This window comes from Erpetoichthys calabaricus, chromosome 3, assembly GCF_900747795.2.
Source record: "Erpetoichthys calabaricus chromosome 3, fErpCal1.3, whole genome shotgun sequence".
NCBI classification, from domain to species: domain Eukaryota; kingdom Metazoa; phylum Chordata; class Cladistia; order Polypteriformes; family Polypteridae; genus Erpetoichthys; species Erpetoichthys calabaricus.
The window spans coordinates 204,582,282-204,595,186 of record NC_041396.2 but is presented as its reverse complement, the minus strand read 5'-3'; the positions used below and the strand labels follow the sequence as shown (position 1 = coordinate 204,595,186).

The following is a 12,905-nucleotide window of genomic DNA, read 5'->3' as shown; positions in this document are numbered from 1 at the left end:
TGACAAAGTAGAACGTCGTAAAGAGGTTCAAGAATGTTGGCACGATACACATGCAGAGCAGGTTAGAGATAACGAAAGTACTAAAATTCTAAAGTCTCAAAAAAATAATAGTAAAGATCGCATTAGCACAAACAAACGGAAATTATTACTCGGTGAAAAAGGAATCGAATATATGAACATAGGTGATATGACAGAAGTATGTAGATATTGTTCGGATTTAAACTTTAAGTCAGAGACTTGTAGATCGTCTCATTCATGTTGCCATCAGGGAAAAGTAGTGTTTCTTCCCAATGAAGAGGCGTATCTGGAAGAATTAAAAGATTTGTTGTTGGGTGAAAATGAAATCCACATATACGAGCAGCAGAGCCACAAACGAAGCGAGCGGGGGTGAAGCCCCCTAGTAATACAGTATAATAACTGCTGTATAATAATAATCTTGTGAAGTATTTCCAAGCTTCTTGCAGGATTTTCCATAACTCTTTTTTTTTTGCCTTTGGCTGTTTTTGTTCTTTTGCCTATCCTAGTCATCTGGGATAACCTGTCTAATATTGGTAATGTTCAATCTGCAGATGTCTACTCCAATGAGGTGTTAATTGTGTTTTGAAGTATGTTATTATCATGATGAAAGACGTTTCTGACAATAAGTTGTTTTACTGAATGTATAAAATGATGAAGCAAAATGTAATTATATTTTTCAGCAGTCATCGTTGCATTGATTTTGACCAGATGTCTCTGTACAATTGGCTCTGATGCATCCCTGGACTATGTCAGAGTCCACACTATGTTTCACACAAGGTTATAGGCAGGCATCAGGCTACTTCCTGCCAGGTCTTCTTCTGAATAAGTGACATCTTTATGAATTAAAGATTTTACATTTGGACTAATCTCTCCATGGTTGTCACTTTGCTGCTGGAATATGTGAATTTCCCCTTGGGATTAATAAAGTATCTATCTATGTATCTTTCTTATGGTCTTTTGAGCACCAAAATATGTTGTACTTTAATTAAGAATAATTTCTAGAATTTTGTCACTTTAATTGATTATTATCCCAGTCGTTGGTGACAGATTAGTGGATAGGCTTGGGGAGATTGTCTGTCAAGAGCAGTTCCTTCAATAGATGACAGTGCTCCTCTGACATGGCTCCAGTATGGACACCTGATGAGAATCGTAGTCCTAAAGGACAACCCTGTCAGAGTCCTTGGATGCCACCAGAGGGTGCTGCAAGGAGAAGAACTCCATTTTGTGGGGCTTATGCGTGACCCTAAAGCACTTCTTCCATTCAGTACTCCCGGGTCCATAAAAGAAACCACTTGACCTCATCCAGGTGAGCAGGAATAAGGTGGAAGAGAACAATGTTTGCCTAGAAGAGAGTTGATTATTAAATTTGTTTCAGAGATCATTTTGTATATTGAAGAAAGAACCAACAAAAGCTTCTGCTGTATAATAAAAGTTACTTTTTTGTATCCTTTACTGAGTGGGTGCCTTTATGTTTGGAGTCTGGGGTTCTGGGTGCTCCCTTCTGGTCACAATATATCAGATATATATGAGGTGTCAATTAAGTTCAAATAGGGAATACCTTCAGGGCTCATTCAGATGGGGCTCTATTGTTAATGGGGCCTGGGGCACCCCAAATCCTTGCACTGTCTTTCTATCATTATTTCTACATAGTTTAATGTCACAGATAGAGGGAAACTTAAAACAAGAGGGAAATGGCAATATTTGGCAGTATTGAGAATGTAAAATGCACTTCATTGTACTGTTTAGTTATTGAAGCCACGGTTGGACCTACAGGTTGCAAAGACAATTATGTTTAACGTTTAACACATCATAAAATCATATTTAAATATTAATTTCATTTATAAAAATAACTAACAAAATACCCACGCTTCGCAGCGGAGAAGTAGTGTGTTAAAGAAGTTATGATAAAGAAAAGGAAGCATTTTAAAAATATTTAAATTAAAAATATAATTTTGAAAATGTATTTGAGATATCTTGAAATATGCAGGAAGTTATTTTAAGATATTTGAAAATGTATTTCAGATATCTCAAAATGCGCATGAACATATTTCAAGATATCTTGAACTGCATTTAAGATATCTTGAAATGTATTTCAGATATCTGAAAATGTACAGCATATCACTTCAAGATATCTTGAAATCTGTTTGAGATATCATACAATTCTTTTTAGATATCTTAAAATAGATGTATTTTTAGATATCTATAATTCAATTTAAGATATCTAAAATGCATTTCCAGATATCATAAAATGTATTTTAAGATATCTCTAAATGTTAATTTGGCTTGCCATAATAGATGTCAGTCTGTCATTTCCTAGCCATGATTTGTCCTGAATAGGGTTGCGAGGGATGCTTGTGCCTATCCAAGCTAGCACTGGGCAAAAGGCAGGAACAAACCCCGGGTAGGTGCCAGTCCATCGCAGGTTGAACACACATACACAACAAACACACACTAGGGCCAAATTAGTATCACCAAGCCATCTAACTTACATGTCTTTGGGAGGAAACTGGAACCCATGCAGACACGGGGAGAACATGCAAACTCCGCACAGGGAAGACGTGAACCCTGGTCTCCTTACTACAAGGTAGTTATACAGATAAAACTGAATCTGGCCAACCATCCATTCACTCATTTTGTCATCATTATTTCTGGATTACTCAGTGCCAAGGGAAGCCACAGCCTACCAAAGAATGGGACGGTAGTCTATTGCAATGTCTATTCATCTAACTCTAATTGAAAATGGAGATTCCATTCTTTTTATACAAGAGTTTTCTTAAATTGTTTATTGCTACATTTTTGCCTAATGGATTCAGGAATACAGCAGTTTATACCTTCAGGTGCTATAATAAAATGTTTGGTCTCCAGTTTCATTCTGGTATTACCTTCCGTATTTACTTTTCATGTTGTTTTTGATTTCATTCAGTTTCCTTCAAATGCCTGAAAACAAACATAGAGTATGTAACTCTATGTGTGTGTGATGAAGTCCAGTCTAGACGGAAATGGTGGCTTGAGGTTGGTGGCTAGTTGTACCCTTACGTAATTAAACTCTGCAATGGTGCCCTTTTTGTATCACTGAAAAAGTATTTACTGTTTCCAATGATTTCCAATGAGTACCATGTAATAAAGCTCAGCGTGAAAGTCACTTGTAAAACAAAGATTAGTTGATTGTTGCTGGGAGTTAATTTAAAGTTCCTTGTTAGCTTGGCACAGGTTTTAATCAAAACATAAAGTAATCTTTCTACTGGAAACTGAGAGAGCATGGTTAACAAAAAAAATCAACACTTGCAGTTCTGCCATGTACATTCCCTCTCTCTCTAACCTCCATTGTTAAAGACAATGTGTTATAAAAGTGCCATCAATAAAACAACCACACGCTCCTTTTCAATGTGTCCATAACCCCATTTGTTTTTACTGCTAGCATGGGCTTTAAAAAGGAGAGCTAACCTGCAGATAACCAATCAGATGTAGCCCTTTATCACTGAGTGGATGCTAGACAGAAAAAACAGCTCCTCCAGTGACAGCAAATAAATAAGAAAGACAGTTTAATAATGACACAGAACAAAAATGATAACATCCTGAGATAGGGCTTTCTTGTTTATAAAACCACAAAATGTAAACTGCTATTATGGTACAGGGATGCTATTTAAGTAAGTGGAATTTATTCAAATACGTACTATTTTATACATAGTATACCCAGAAAAAAAAAAATAAAAAGTGGAAAAAAAACATGTATATTTCAGCAAATGTGCAGGAGTTCACCACTCAAACTACTAAATCAAAGAAAAAGGCTTTTTCTCACTGGCTGCAGCTCTAAGCGGGGTACCACCATCGAGAGAGACGTGAAGAGAGCAAACCAAATGAACAACTTCTTTAACAGGTTTGACCACCCTAACCCACTCTCACTCTCACCTCGGAGTACTGCACCCTCCACACATCCTTCTGCTGATACCAGCATAGGAGAGACATCCTCACCCATAATTACAACAGCGCAGGTGAGCAGAGAGCTGAGGAGACTTCGTGCCAGCAAAGCAGCGGGTCCAGATGGAGTATCGCCACGACTGCTGAAGGTCTGTGCATCGGAGCTGGGGGGTCCTCTACAGCGCATCTTCAACCTGAGCCTGGAACAGGGGAGAGTCCCGAGGCTTTGGAAAACATTTTGCATCACCCCAGTCCCAAAGGTATCACGTCCTAGTGAGCTGAATGACTTTCGGCCTGTTGCTCTGACATCACATGTGATGAAGACCATGGAGAGGCTGCTGCTTCACCACCTGAGGCCACAGGTTCAACACGCCCTTGACCCTCTGCACTTTGCATATCAGGAGAAGGTGGGAGCGGAGGATGCCATCATCTCTATGCTACACCGATCCCTCTCCCACTTAGACAGAGGCAGTGGTGCTGTAAAAATTATGTTTCTAGACTTCTCTAGCGCCTTCAACACAATCCAACCTCTGCTCCTTAGGGACAAGCTGACAGAGATGGGAGTAGATTCATGCCTAGTGGCATGGATCGTGGACTATCTTAAAGACAGACCTCAGTATGTGCGTCTTGGGAACTGCATGTCTGACATTGTGGTCAGCAACACAGGAGCGCCACAGGGGACTGTACTTTCTCTGGTCCTGTTCAGCCTATATACATCGGACTTCCAATACAACTCGGAGTCCTGCCACGTGCAAAAGTTTGCTGATGACACTGCTATCGTGGGCTACATCAGGAATGGGCTGGAGGAGGAGTATAGGGACCTAATCAATTACTTTGTTAAATGGTGCAACTCAAACCACCTATAACTGAGCACCAGCAAAACCAAGGAGCTGGTGGTGGATTTTAGGAGGCCCAGACCCCTCATGGACCCTGTGATCATCAAAGGTGACTGTGTGCAGATGGTGCAGACCTATAAATATCTGGGAGTGCAGCTGGATGATAAATTAGACTGGACTGCCAATACTGATGCTCTGTGCAAGAAAGGACAGAGCCGGTTTTACTTCCTTAGAAGGCTGGCGTCCTTCAACATCTGCAATAAGATGCTGCAGATGTTCTATCAGACGGTTGTGGCGAGCGCCCTCTTCTACGCGGTGGTGTGCTGGGGAGGCAGCATTAAGAAGAAAGACGCCTCACGCCTGGACAAACTGGTGAGGAAGGCAGGTTCTATTGTTGGCATGGAGCTGGACAGTTTAACATCTGTGGCAGAGCGACGGGCTCTCATTTTCAATTATGGAAAATCCACTGCATCCACTAAACAGTGTCATCTCCAGACAGAAGAGCAGCTTCAGCGACAGACTGCTGTCACTGTCCTGCTCCACAGACAGATTGAGGAGATCGTTCCTCCCCCAAACTATGCGACTCTTCAATTCCACCCGGGGGGGGTAAACGTTAACATTTAACATTATACAAAGTTATTGTCTGTTTCTCACCTGCATTATTATCATTCTTTAATTTAATATTATTTATTGTATCAGTATACTGCTGCTGGATAATGTGAATTTCCCATTGGGATTAATAAAGTATCTATCTATCTATCTATCTATCTATCTATCTATCTATCTATCTATCTATCTATCTATCTATCTATTTCCTAACAAGGGTGCAAAATAAGCCCTCAATTGGCGAGGCTACCTTTGAGCAAAGCAATTACATGTCATTGGTAGCTGCCCACACCCCTTCTGTAACTTTTAAACAGCCACCAAAAGTGGGTATGGGAGTTGTTTCTGGTTGATTTATTTCAACAAGAAGTACTTAATTAAATTTTGAATGCCTGTTGTGAATGGCCAGTTATGAAATTAGTCAAAAATGTTAATCCAAGCTTGTAACCTTGTTACCATTCAAATGGAAAAATGGGAAATGGTTGCATATTCAGAATCATGCTTTGAAATATATTTGATAAGCTTTAACAGACTGTATACATTGTAATTTGGATATACTGTCATACACGTGCACATGGGAGGCAGCTAAAGGGTCTAAATGAGAGTAATTGCATGCCAGACCAGGGGGTGGCGGAATGTGTGTTGACCTTTTTTGTCGCATTCCTACAGACCGTTCACAGGAAATTCCACCTGGCCCTGATGACGTCACTTCTGGTTTCTGCCCTTCTGATGACGTCACTTCCAGTCCCGAAACCCATGGAGGAGGACCCTTCCAGTTTCAGCCCTTTTAATGACGTCACTTCTAGATCCAAGCCCATGGAGGAAGATCCTTCCGGATCTGGCACCTGTTGACATCATATCCTGTTCTGGCTTTTAAAACTGCCATTTAACAAATAGTTGGTCAGTTCTGTTTTGGACTCCATTCTGGGCACATCAATTCTAGCAATTTACCCTTTTGCAGCCATGGAATATTATAAGGATGGCTGCCCCAAACCTTTTATGACTCTTGTGCCTGTTTTTTGTGACAATACATACATTTCCTAAACATTTTAAAAGGTAAGGCCTATAGAACACAGACCTAGGTGACAGACTAAAAGACTGACAAAAGAAGCATAGCTATGACATTATGAAACCTGCATAATCCAACTGAGGGCCAGGGGGCCCCGAGCCTGTCCCAGAGGCACTGGGCATAAGGCAATAACAATTATTGCCATTCAGAAGGGTACACTCACAGTGGTATTTAAATCCAGCCACTTCTGGGTTCCTCATAGTCAAAATTTACATCTCTTGACTTACTGCATTATATTGATGTGGTTCTCTTCCCAGCAATGAACTAGCAAGTTGTTTTCTCTGTTGCAAGTACCTGTGAAACCTTTTGATTCAGGAAGGAGGCATTCTAGTCTGACAGTGTTTACACTTTAAGAGCAAGAATACCTACTAGTGTCATCTACAGACTGTTTAAAAATGTTAATAGTCACAATGCTATCCTTGTCCTAAAATGTTATGAAAAGAAAATGTATACTCTGCGCATTCCCAAACTGCTTTACAAGTACAGAGTTAGTAGAGCGATGATTTGCATATCCAACTATCCATTCCCTGATTGCTGATATTAATGATTAAACTAAAAAAAGTGGTAATTCAAGATTCAGTGTGCAGATAGGTGCAAATTTGGCTTAAACACCAGAAAGCAAGGGTAATGATGAGAAGAACCTTTCCAGAATTACCGAGTGGTGTACCTCAGGGATCAGTGCAGGGGCCTCTGCTCGTTTTAACGTGAATACAGTAAATGATCTGGATAAGAATATAAAAAAATGAATTGGTTAAGTCTGTAGGTGGAATGGCAGGCAATCTGAAATCAATTGAATTATTACAAAGAGAGACCTGGACAGAACACAGGCATGAGCAGATAGAATTTAATGTAAATAAATGTAAAGTATCACACATATGAAGTAAACATATGAGATATATACACAGAATTGGAATTTAAAGCTTGTACAACTGACTGGATAAGTAGGCTCTGGGAGTCAATCTATCTACTGTACATTAAGGCAGTGTGTACAGAAGGGATCAAGAAGGCTAATATGATGTTAGGTTAATATAATATGATATGTAGAGTATAAATCAAAGGGAATTATGCTTAATCTGTATAATGTGCCATTGAGCCTCATTTCAAGTACTGTGGGAAGCTTTGGTCTCCATCTTGCAAAGAAAGACATAGAACTGGAAAAAGTCCAAATACGAGTGACTTGACTGATCTTGGGACTAACAGGTAGGAGCTATGAAGAAAGACTGAAGGAGATGAACCTTTTCAGTTCAGGGGAACTGAGATTAAGAGGATGACACGACTGAAGTTTTAAAAGTATGAAGAAAATTAGTATGGCAGATCCCAGTTATTACTTTAAATTAAGTAACAACACGGGAACACAGAGGGAAAGCTGTCAATAGTAAAGTTCACAGAGAATGTCTCTTCATACAGCGAACCAGCAGATTTGCTGCAAAACACCAATCAACACTCCTAGCAAATTTAGAATTCTAATTTATTATAGCATGAATAAACAGTTTTATGATACCAATGCATTGAGAAAGATGTCCGATGCTGTTGAGTGTTGTTACTCTGGGTTCAAGTGTAGGAGTCTTGTTGCACTGGAGTGAACTATTTTTTTTTTTTTTTTGCATCATGGTTCTTTATTATTTACCACGCTTTACATTAACTTCACCTGTTTGTTGTCTGGTACAAATCTCTTGTAATTGATATTTAACCCACTTCCTATTGCCCAAATGACTTGACATTTTGCACACTTACTCATTTCCGATGACAATACATGAATCAATAATCAGTTTCACTAATTGACCAATTAATCCATGTTAATTAAGAAATGAAATTTTCATATGAAGAATAGTTCAAGATTTCACCAATAGATGGTGCCAGTAACGGATAGAACTAAAATAAACCCAAGACTAAAAAGTTGAAAATAATATATATATAAAAAATACTTTTTAAAAACCATGCTTATGTTAAGTTAAAAAGTGTACTAAAAAGTAAAAAATAAGTCTTTCATATATCACTCGTAAAATAAAAGCGTGGGCACTTTTCATCAATCAACATTCAAAAACCACTTCTTAAAATCTTAGCAAAAACACCCACCGTTTATTTTACGAGTGATATATGAAAGACTTATTTTTTACTTTTTAGTACACTTTTTAACTTAATATAAGCGTGGTTTTTAAAAAGTATTTTTTATATATATATATTATACATGATGTGGTGTGATGCTGCTGTCCTTAGTTCTCTGTTAGGGTCTTTGCTGTGTCCACTGCAACTTAATAGTGAAAAACATTACTCTTTCTGTCAAAGCAGTTGGTAATGAAGTTCCCTTCTTGTCGTAATGGCAATGGTAACCTTGAAGTTAAATAATTGACTTTGCTGAAAAAAGGCTTTGAGTATAAAAGTAAAAAGACAAAATTTTACAATATTGCAAAATTTATAATCGGAACAGCAGCATTAAGTGTGAATTAAAAGTAGAGTGGAGATACATGAAAACTGTCAGATTATAGGCAAATATTAAGCAAACGTAAAGGTAAAGTTTTTATGCTATGGCAACCATTCTGTGTGTATATTTTCAAGATTGCTAAAAGGCTTGAATAAATTCAAAGCACACTCAGAGTAGTACGTTTACCATGCAGTGTGCACTTGTAATTTTTTTTTAAATTTTTCATAGTTAGCTAAACAAAAATATAATGTACTTTGCTCTTCTTGACCTTTTTTTCGCTTTACAAGCACGATTTTAATTAGGAAGCAAAAATCAAGAATTTTGTATAAGCTATAATTCATATTATTTATTTTAAATTAATTTTTATTTATATCTTTGGACATGATTAATAAAACTGCAGCTTATTAATGCATATGGCTCAAATGTCTAATTGTATGTAGAAACTATGGTAGGTTATTATAAAAGCAATTACATTTCTAATTTAGTGGTTAGGAAATAAATATAATTTATAGAATTCAGCTTATTTAGAGAATACCATATTTCAAGGTGAAGTGTAAGTTCTTCTTGTGCTCTCAGAATTGATCATCTGGCTCCAATATCAGGAAATTTTTTGGGTGACAGGATGTCTGGTGGTTGGTGACAAGAGGTGCCCACCATCCTCATGCCAGCTCTTTCTCAGTCTGGTTTTTATATACTGTATTACTTTTCCTCATAGACTTACAGGCGGTGAAGTGGAATCCGTCGGACTCTTATTTGTATACACTGCTGTCACTAAAGGTATTTCATTTATTGTCTGCAATAAAAACTGAATCCCAAAAAATGTGAATTTGAAAGTTTAAATAATCTAATTAGAAATTTAAATCTAGAAACCATTAAAACCATTAAACTATTTGCATTTTGGTGTATAAAGATATTTTCATAGAAAATGATAATATAAAGAATGAAGTTACGTTCGGCATAGGACTTTGTGGTCCTCACTACCATACGGGGGCTCAAAATCAAAATAATAAATCTCAACAGAGAACAGAGTACAGAATTTATCTCAATAAACTGTGGTTTGTTTTGCAGGTCACTTTGACCTCTATATCTGTGTAATGTTGATCTATCTTCAGGTAATCTAATTGAGCAATCCGTACCACATCATAGAAAATAGATTAATACCAAAAATACATAAAGTGTGTGTGGTTTTTTAAGTTGCATAACACACATTTTTTCCATTGAAATGAACAAAATGACAAAAACGAATACCTTACATTTAAAAATGGTAACAATGCACCTTAATTAGGATTGTCAATCATTTGTTGACCACGTAAATTTCAATAACGCTTGGCCAGCTGTGCATAACGTTTTTTAATGGCCCTATGCCATGTTATTTCAATTGAGTTCTCCACCCTTTTGTTTATTCAAATTGACAAACCCTTGTACTAAAAATAACAATGTTCTTTCATAGCACACTGATTAGCCTGATGCATCCACCATGCTAGTTTCGAATCTCACAGCCAGAGGTTGATTGTATGGTTTTTTATCTAGGTACTCTGACTTTTGTCCCAGTTTCCAAAAACATGCATGTTAGATTAACTGTTAGCTCTAAAAGGGTCCACAGTGAGTAAGAATGACTACATGAGTGTGCACTGTCATGGACTACCACCACAACTGGGTTGGTTTCTACTAAGCACCAGCTTGATAGAACCATAAACTGGATTGGTAAATAGCTGTCACCAAACAGTCAGATCCAGGGCTGCACACAATGCTCTTATGATAGACCTCAGCCCTTATAACACTGAAATTGATTAAGCATGTTTGAGAAATCTATGTTGTTTCACTGTTTTCTGTTTTTTTTCCTGCATTGTGATGGAATAACTTCCCATCCCAGGTGGAATTCTGCTATGTGCTCAATGCCGGGACAGGCTGTAGTTCTCAACCAAACTCTTAAAGGTGCCAAAGTGGTTCTTCAGGGAGATGCCATAGGGGAACCATAGTTTCCGAAAGAACTATCCACATAAATGTTCCAGGAAGATCTCTTTATTTATTTAGATGTATAACACATTCCATAAATAACTATAACTATAACCAGCATTGGTTCATAAAATGAATGAAAAAATGAACAAATTTATCTTGCTACCTTCAAGATCTTACTTTACAAAACAAACCACAATGTTGTCTCCAACAGAACAGGAAATGTCTAATGTAGATGGTTTAAACTGTTCTCACTGAGGAATCGATGTGACACTCACTAAACCAAAACGCTGCACTTTATAATTCAGTAATATATACACTATAAACAAGTCATTAAAGGACTATCAGCTTTAATTGTAAAACTAAACAAAAGAATGTTTGTGTTAAGAAAATGTTATTAGTATCTTTGCAACTATTGAATTATACTTCTGCCATGCCACTCCAGCACATTGTACTGCATGAGTTTATTTTGTACTTAAGAGGTGGAGCAGAAATTCAGTGTAGTGGGTTTTCTTATCGCAAGCTTGACTATTACATTGTGCTTCTCTAATACAATACTGTACTTGCTGCTTTCTAGTTAGGAAACTTATAGTATAGTTTACAATATTAATCTTGTATTTGCTTGTTGCCAGTTTTTTGCTATGTGTCTAGACATCTATGAAAGGAAAGAAAAACCTACTGTATAATAATTCACTCATTACAATTCATGAATAAATGTTACCTCTCTATATTAAAAATGCTTTTTATACTTATATGGTCTTCTAGTATCCAAAACTTCTCCATATATATCATTGTATATATCATTATTTTAGTTTGCAGTCACAAAGTGTGACAAACCAGAAGAGTTTACATCCATCCATTTCCAAACTTGCTTATTAGGATCAGGGTTGCAGGGAAGCTGAAGCCTACCCCAGCAAGCATTGATCACAAGGCAGGAACTATTCCAGGACAGGACGTCAGTCCATCACAGAAGACATGTTTGAGAACATTATTAAATCTTTGATATATTAATGGGTCACATTATTCAGAACACATTTTCTTTTCAGCTATAGTGCTGGTTAGTTCCACATGACTGAAGCAGTAAAGTTATAGTTTTGCACTAATGTATTTCTTTGACTTTTTAAGTTTTAAGGCTATTAAAAGTAGACATGACAAAAGTGAGAAAAAAATTTAATATACAAAATATGGAATAAATGTTTGTGTGCGTAAGTGTTCATACATTGTATGAAATGTGCCTATAATTACATAAATTGTCATTCTGTGAAATCAGAAACATTTTAAACCTGATAAATAAATATCAACCTATGTACACATATACATAGATAAATGTAGCTATTTTACTTAATGAGTAATTATATATATCTATACACAGTATATATAGTGGATACAAACAATATTATTAATTTACTTGTCTCTCTTTAATTTATCCTTTTTGTCATATGCAATAATCTATGTATGGTTAAAAGATAAAGCTAGTACCCACTTTCATTTATATTTTGAACATTTTCATGCATCTAAATATGTTTAAATTCTGCATAATGCAGATGCAATATGATTCAAAAATCTATATAAGAATATTGGTATAATTTTAAATTAAGTATACAGAAAAACAATAAACAAAATGTTTGAAAAATGCTATGCTTTTTATAATGACTTACCTTTAGTGCTGTTAGCAGCAGTTCCCTGGCTTTCACTGCTTCAGATTCAATTCATAGAAACTGAAGCATACTTGTGCATGAAACCAGTGCATCTAGAGGCTGTGATGGTGGAACTAGAAAGCTTTTAGCTGCGTGAATGCAGAAAATCCCCAGCGCAGGTCATAGTAACATGGTAACAGCGATAAACTGTCAATAATTAAGAGGTCAGAACAATTGCTGGTTGCCAAAATACATTAAAACAAATCTTGTATTTTAAGCACTTTCACCCCAGAATTTGGACGAATTGGTAAAATGTGTTTAATTAGGACTTCTAAGCTGGCCCTCAAGGTTATTCAAGTCAATGACTGACTTTCATTACGGACATAATAATTATAAAAACATTATTGTTGTAGTGAGCTCTTGCAAGGTATGTATCCAGAACTAGA

General features: G+C 36.8%; 1 protein-coding gene across 2 annotated transcripts in view; it reads right to left on the bottom strand.

The window, feature by feature from the left end:
* The window catches only part of esr1 (estrogen receptor 1), a 248,537-nt gene extending 235,914 nt beyond the window's left edge, over positions 1-12,623 (bottom strand). For both annotated transcript variants that reach the window (XM_028797702.2, XM_028797703.2), the window contains exon 1: positions 12,481-12,623. The gene's annotated coding sequence lies outside the window, so the exon portion shown is untranslated. The remainder of the gene's footprint in view (positions 1-12,480) is intronic.
* Positions 12,624-12,905: the final 282 nt, after the last annotated feature.